Source organism: Nicotiana attenuata, unplaced genomic scaffold (genome assembly GCF_001879085.1).
Source record: "Nicotiana attenuata strain UT unplaced genomic scaffold, NIATTr2, whole genome shotgun sequence".
Classification (NCBI taxonomy): domain Eukaryota; kingdom Viridiplantae; phylum Streptophyta; class Magnoliopsida; order Solanales; family Solanaceae; genus Nicotiana; species Nicotiana attenuata.
The window spans coordinates 1-7,842 of record NW_017674560.1 but is presented as its reverse complement, the minus strand read 5'-3'; positions in this window follow the sequence as shown (position 1 = coordinate 7,842).

Sequence of the window (7,842 nt, the reverse complement as noted above, 5' to 3'; positions counted from 1 at the left end):
ATATAAAATTTGTTGGGTTTAATCCATACAAAATTTGGATTAAATTCAATTGGTTTAAATAATTAATTTGGGTTTTACAAGTTAAATTAGTCCATTTTATTATTTTCAAGCCCAGGTCCATTTCATCTTAGGCCCAGACTTATGCCATGGCATATCAAGTCAATCTCCAGGCCAATAAGGTGACGCCACGTGTTAAATAATGTGGCAATCCAAGTCAAAAAGTAAGAACCAACCACAAGTCGCCAAGTGGCTAAAATAACACAGACCAATCAAAATCAAGCAAGAGAGTTCTTATGTAGCTTGACTGTCCATCCTCTACAACTATAAATAGAGGGGTTACATAACTCTCAAAGGACATTCAGAATTGGAGAAGAATACTCCGCAATTGGTGAGGGCATTCACAAACATAGAGATCAACCATCAACTGCTTAGTTCTTCAACAAAGGAGTGATCAACGGAGTTCTTCCCGGAGATCAACCCGTAACAATAAAGTGCTGCTCGACGTTCTTGGCGATTAAATACATCACAAGGAGGTCTGCATCATCCTACATTCAAGAAATACGCATCTCAAGCCCTCGAATCACGGAGAATTTTAGATAGGAGAATCAAGGGATACATAGAATTGTACTCACAAATATTTATCAATAAAATCTCTTTTTCTTTACATTATTTTTGTTGCAGTTTATTTTTCGTATTACGAAAATTTGTTGCGAACAAATTTTGGCATGCCCAGTGGGACCAATTCTGCCCTTCATCTCTCCTTCTTGCAAGTTGAAAACTACAAACTTCAGATCTACTGCTACAATGCCCTTCTACAAATGTGATATTTCATGCAAAGATGCTACTGTTGCCGCATCCGCTCAGCTCAATCATGTTGGCCCAATCACTCGAAACAAGTTCAAGGCTAGTGGCTTGGATGGGTCCGAATACTTCGCCTCCTTGGAGATGGCAAAGAAAAGCAGATCTCATATGACGTTCGCAACCGCAATCTCTGGGGGCAACACCCCATTCTCGATGTTTGACGAACTTTCTCCAACAGCCTCAAACCTTGGCAGATTTGAGGATTTGGTGGATTCTTCAGTTTCAACGAAAGTCAATGCCTTGATGACTGATGCAACTAACGTGGACGAAAAGTTTGCCTTGATGGAACAGCCTATAGAGGTCTTGAAGAAATCTGTTGAAGACAAAGACCTTCAAATCGCTCAACTCGTGAACAAATTGGAGGCCTATGCACCTGGAGAGTCGAGCCATGTCCCTCCTCGTTCACCTGTCTTCACCTCCCAGAAAACAGCTGTTGAGGAATCATTTGCAAAGTTAAACATCCAAAAGGAAAAGCAATCTACTTCAGTTGCAACGTTATCTGTCCAACAATTGCAAGACATGATAACAAACACCATCAGAGCTCAATATGGTGGACCATCGCAAAGTTCGTTGTACTACTCTAAGCCTTATACTAAGAGGATTGATTTTTTAACCATGCCAACCAATTATCAACCACCAAAGCTGCATCAATTTGATGGCAAGGGGAACCCAAGGCAACATATTGCCCACTTTGTCGAGACTTGTAGCAATGCTGGAACACATGGTGACCTTTTGGTAAAACAATTTGTTCGTTCTCTAAAAGGGAACGCATTTGACTGGTATACTGACTTGGAGCCCGAGTCCATTGATAGCTGGGAGCAACTTGAGAAGGAATTCCTCAATCGTTTTTACAGTACCCGAAGAACTGTAAGCATGATAGAGTTGACAGGCACCAAGCAAAGGAAGGACGAGCCCGTAGTGGATTACATTAATCATTGGAGGGCGTTAAGTTTGGACTACAAAGATCGCCTTTCAGAAATATCTGCTGTGGAAATGTGCATTCAAGGAATGCACTGGGGCCTTTTGTACATCCTACAAGGGATCAAACCGCGAACTTTTGAAGAACTTGCAACACGAGCGCACGACATGGAGTTAAGCATCGCAAGTCATGGAAAGGCATCTCCATTTGTTGATCAAAAGGAGTTCAAGAAAAATGTTGCATAAAAAAACCAAACCAAAGAATCAATGGCGGTGAAAGCAACTTCTGTGAAGGTCACTACTAAGCAAAAAGTGAAGAAGGATAAGACCCCGAGTCAATATCCCAAATAGGAGAAGCGTCGTCCCACCTTGAAGGAATTAGAGGCGAAGGTTTATCCATTTCCAGATTCAGACGTACCCACCATCCTTGATGAACTGCTGGGCAAGAAAGTCATCGATCTCCTTGAATGAAAAAGGCCAGAGGAAATTGGCAAAGTTGGCGATCCGAAATACTGCAAGTTTCATCGCGTCATTAGCCACCCTACAGAGAAATGCTTTGTCTTAAAGGAGAAAATTATGGCTCTTGTAAGTGAAGGAAAAATCATCATAGACATGGATGAAACAGCAGAAGCAAACCATGCAAGTATCACGCTCAAGGAAAAGAAGTGTTCAAAGTTGCATAACGTGTCAAGCACTGCCTTCTTACAATTTGGAAGTTTCGAGCCCGTTGAAGTTGTTCTTCCAAGGAAAACTCTTGAAGGTTCACTAGAGCTAGACAATCACTCCAAAGACAAAGACGATGAGGGTTGGATTCTAGTCACTCACAAGAAGCCAAAACATCAGGCAGTTTTGAGGCTACCACTTCCTAAGCCAAGAGCAAAAATAAGCAATGTGGATAGGCTACAACCACCAAGAATTATCAAATCTTCTAATAGTGCCTTATCCCCGAAGTTCCGAAAGCCCATCACATTGCATGAATTCTTTCCTGGAAAATTCTTTCATGGAAGTCACGTTGGTGCAACTCATGTAGTTTCTAGTACTAACAAAACAACGGAAAGCAACGATGAGCCTGCTCCAATGAAAACACAAGAACATCATGATAACGGAAAAGTTGTCACATGTTATGCAACAATTTCATTCACAAATGATGACTTGCTGCTGGGGTCTAAGCCACATAACAGACCTTTGTTTGTTGTAGGGTCCATTCGGGAACAACATCTCAATCGCATACATGTTGGTGATGGTTCGGCTGTCAACATCATGCCAAAGATGGTGCTAAAAAACTTGGGATCTCTATCGATAAGCTATCAAAAAGTAACCTAACAATCCAAGGTTTTAACCAAGGGGGACAACGAGCCATAGGTATGATCCGCGTAGGATTATCCATTGGTGAGATGAATTCAAACACCCTGATTCACGTCATAGATGCGAAAACATCATACAACTTGTTGCTTGGACGTCCTTGAATTCATGAGAACGGGGTGGTATCATCTACTTTGCATCAATGTCTGAAGTACAGAAGAGATGGTGAGAAGATAAGTCAAAATTGATGGCAAGACATCTAAGCCTTTCACCGAGACGGGAGTCAATACTTATGTGCAGACGCAAAATTCTACCTATGGATTCTTAGTGACGCTGAAGTAGAGGAAACACATTCAATAGACTGACGCACGATGATGCCGAGGTCAAAGAAGGGGACCAAACAAGTTGCTACAATGGAACTACCAACAAAGGTGGTCCTAAGAAAGGGAACGGAAGAAGTTCCCATTAAGATATCATCATCTAAAGGTGACAATATCAGACAAAGACTGAGGAGCATCTTAGTTTGTTTCCGCTAAATGTTCCACAGGTGAAGCGTCGAAAGAAAGGGCAACCTTTGCTTAACGGAAGTACTCCCAAAGAACCAGGTGAGTCACAAAGAGATATCCATACCATTTGAAGGAGCAATCGACCTGTACCCAGTAGCACCAAAACCTCCCATCGTGGTTACTGGTGAGTCTGCTAAAGGCAATTTCCCAACTGATAAAGGTGAAAAGGGCCAACATATGATCCTAAGGCCTTCATACTGCTTGAAAAGTCTGGTTATGACTTCTCCAATCCATCACAACTAGGAGAAACTCAAAAGACGAAGTCAACTGGTGAAAGCGATATGCATGAGCTCAATGAGAGGGGTTCCTAAATGAAGTTTGAGGAAGCAAGGGCACTGTACGTTGCCACTGGCATACAAGTGTTGGGTTGGGGATTCAGGTTGGCCAGAGGCCCTCTTCGAATTTTCAATAAAGGAGAAGCAAAAGGCGATAGCTTTCATCCATAATACCTCCTACGGTTAATGAAGATATGAAGGAAGAATTAAAGGGCAAGAAAAATAAAAGACAACGGGCTTCAGTATTTGATCGCATTGGAGGCTCAACCCCTCCGGGTCCTCCGGTGTGTTTGGAAAGCTAATCACAAGGGTGAACGTGGTTATCTCTACAAACGATCTAAAAGAAGTTGTCCACTACCCTCAAGACCTCTGTCTTTCGTGTGCCTAGGGACCCACAGAGGAAAGTCTCCATCTAGAAAGATACTGTCGAAGAACAAAAGGCGCAAGAATCCATGAGCGGAGCAGCGGGATGCATTTTGAAGTGTTTGCTGACACAGAAATATGTAGATGCTTTCCTCCATAACGTATGAGAGGAGTCTATTTTGTCAATATCCACAGATAGGTCCCGCTGAAGGTAACGCAAAGGAGAAACCATTGTTTTACACTTGCCAGCCTCAATAAAGGAAGCAAAGAAAAGAGAAAGAAGCCATGACCGACCACTCAAAGAAGTCAAAGAGAAAAGTCAGACTTTGGTGGAAACCATCCTAATCACAATAAACTGTGGAAGATAGCATCATGCGCCTTGACATGATGATGAAATGGTAACACGTAGGCCCGCACCCTCAAACTAAGAGATGGCGGACAATCGACTTTGTGGATGGTGGCTCTAAAGGAACTAAATTTAGGTACTCTATGAAAGATCCCGCCCCAGCCTTCATTAGTGACTTGCCTTTACGCCTCAGGAGGAGGAGGAACACTCCTCAAGTTGTTGACCGAGTACAAAGACATATGCTGTTCGCTTGGATCTCTGATTATGAAAGAATGCGAGCGCCGTCTTAGTCCTAAGGTAGTTGTTCAATTTAGGGATAAAAAGTGGAGCACGCCCTGTGACCGCAGTCCAAACGCATGTTTCGACCCCGAGCTAGTGTCCAATTGGAAGGCGTAAGTAACAAGCTCATCAGATGCGGGAATTTATTCGAGAAGGTTGAAAGGTACGCCATCATGGATATCGAATATTGTACTGTCAAGAGAAGAATGGTCAAAATTACGTGTTTGTGTTGAATTTCGAGAAACCTCACAATCAGCTGCATATTTGCCCAAAAGATGACTTCCCCAATTGGCCAATTATTGGAACTCGAATGGTTGAATGCTACAACAGGCCTAAGCTATGGGTCATTCATGGATGGGTCCCTCCGGAATACAATCAAAATCAGGGATGTCCTCCAAAGGGATGAGGAGTGTACTGCTTTTCCGAACTCTCAAAAGGGAATATATTGCTACATTGGAATGTGATGGCCCTCTCCGGTCTGAAAGAATGAGGTGCCACCTACCAACGGGCGGAATGCAAAACATATTTTGATGACATGGCTTCAATACGAGGGTTGAATGCTAACGTCGACGACTTGGTTGTGAAGACGAAAATAGGTTCGTTATCAGGGAAAGCGCATTCGAAGACCTTGAGATTGTTATTTGAAAGGTCTAAGAAACCAATTCCGACCTGAAGAATGGAAATCCACTCAAGTGTGCATTTGGAAGTTACTCTCAGGAAAATTTTTCTTTGGCTTCATTGTGTGTCATCGTGGAATTGAAGTTGATCCTGCAAAAGATCGACGCCATTCAAAAATGCCCAGGCCAAAAGAACTTTCGAGAGAGCTTTTCGAGAAGTCTCCAAGGAAAATTAGCATTCAATCCGGAGGTTCATCTCTAAATCTCACCGGACGGTGCTCACCTTCAAATCATCTATTGAGAAAGGAATTATTACCTTTTCATTAGGATCAGTCATGGTCAAAATGCTTTTTGACAAGCATCAAAACATAGTTGCTGAACCATCTGTGTTAGGGGCGCCAATGCTGTGGGAAGCCATTGATACTCCTACATCACAGGACACAGGAACGTTCACTTGGAGCCACTACTTGCTCAGAAGACATGAGCTGAAAAGGCAAAGGAACAAGCCTTGTTACGTAGTTCTTTAAGTCGAGACGTGCTGATAGGAAGCTTGAGGGTCGGAACGTAATAATGCCGCACTGTTGAGAAGATATGCTTTAGGCGTTCTACTCTTTATGCCAATAAAGAAGCTAAGGCATTAATTTTTGAAGCATAACTACATCAAACTATCTCTCGAGGCAGATCCCGGTGAAGTTTGTGATGCTCGACCTGTTCTTTCTGGAACTCCTTAGCAAGATTGTTCCAATATTGTTTAACCAATATGAAGATCAATTACACCTCAAAAAGCTTGTGAGAAAGGACAAGCACTAGCCCAATTTCAGGTTGATCACCGCTCTTCCGGCAGAACATGGGAGCTTTCGGCATGAGTTTTCCAGATGAAAGAACTGTTTTGTTTATCGGAAGAATTGCCACATGGACATTGTTCTTTGATGGGATCTGCACGTCGTAATTGTGCCGAGGGCAGGGTTTGTGTATCTCTCCAGAAAGAACAGTCCTTGGCATTTCCCTTGTTTTAGGTGAAACATTCTCCAAATGCTGCAGAGTACCAAAAGCCCTGATCGTTGGTCTCGAAATGGCATTAAGAAATGAAGATTCTAATGTTGGAGATCTACGGCGACTCCAAGCTGATCATCCAACCGCAACTTTTGGGGAAATGACGAGGTAAAGAAGGAAGATCTATTGTCCTATACCATTGAATACGCTCTGGTTTAATTGAAAAAATTCGACCGAGTGTTCTTAAAACGCAACGCCCCAAAGAGAAGAAAATCGCAAGCATGTATGCTGTTGGGCTAACTTGCCCACGACGATGGCACTTGGAAGAATGAGTCGACAAAGGTATATAATGTGTCAACGAATTGGGTTATTCCTAAGACTTCTGGATTTTCAAGTCAAACGAAAGCCCATCATAACGTCTGTTCGAGTGATTTGAAGAACAGAAGATTTGGAGGCAACCACTGTAGAGTACCTTGAACATGGAAGGGAGTTACCTGAGAATTCCGCAGACAAAAAACAGATATCAAACGAAGAGCAGACACGATTCAATCTTCTATAAGGGGATATTGTTTCGCCGCATCTTTTGAAGGACTATTCTTGCGATGTCCTTTGACAAAGAAGAAGCCCGCAAGCCGATGGAGGAAGCACATTTTGGCTCATTAGTGGAGGCAGCACCATCTGGTCCCAAGCTCCAATTTCGGCACAAGAGGATGGGCTATACTACTGGGCGACAATGTGAAGGACTGATGGATCATGCCAAAGATGTCAACGTGTCAATTTCATGCAACTACATCCATGTGACGACCCGACCCTTCGTCTATGAGTTACCCACACCCCACCGTTTTTTCCCCCATTTTATGCCTTCTTCATGTTTCATCAATCGGTATTTTGGTGTGTTAGAAATTGATTTGGGTTGGTTTTTGGTAGGAAATTGAGGCCTTAGTGTCCTCTTTAAGAGGTTTGGTTTGGAAAAGTCAACCGAGGATGTTGACTTATGAGTAGAAGGCTCGAATATATGAATTCACAATGATTTTGTGGTTAGCTTCGGTGGGATGAATTTGTGATAGGAGTGGTGGTCGGAAGTGAGTTTTGGAGGGTCCGGAGTAGAATTAGGCTTGAATTGCAAGGTTAGAGATTTTGGGGCGAATTTTCCGGTCGATAGGTGAAGATTTTATCCGAAGGGTCGGAAATGGAATTCCGAGAGTTGTTGTAGCTTCGTTAATGTGTGGAATGGTGTGTCTAAATTTCAGGATCATTCGGAGTGAATATTGGGTAGAGTTTGACGACATGCGTGTTTCGTGGAAAGTTTTTTGGAAAGAAAC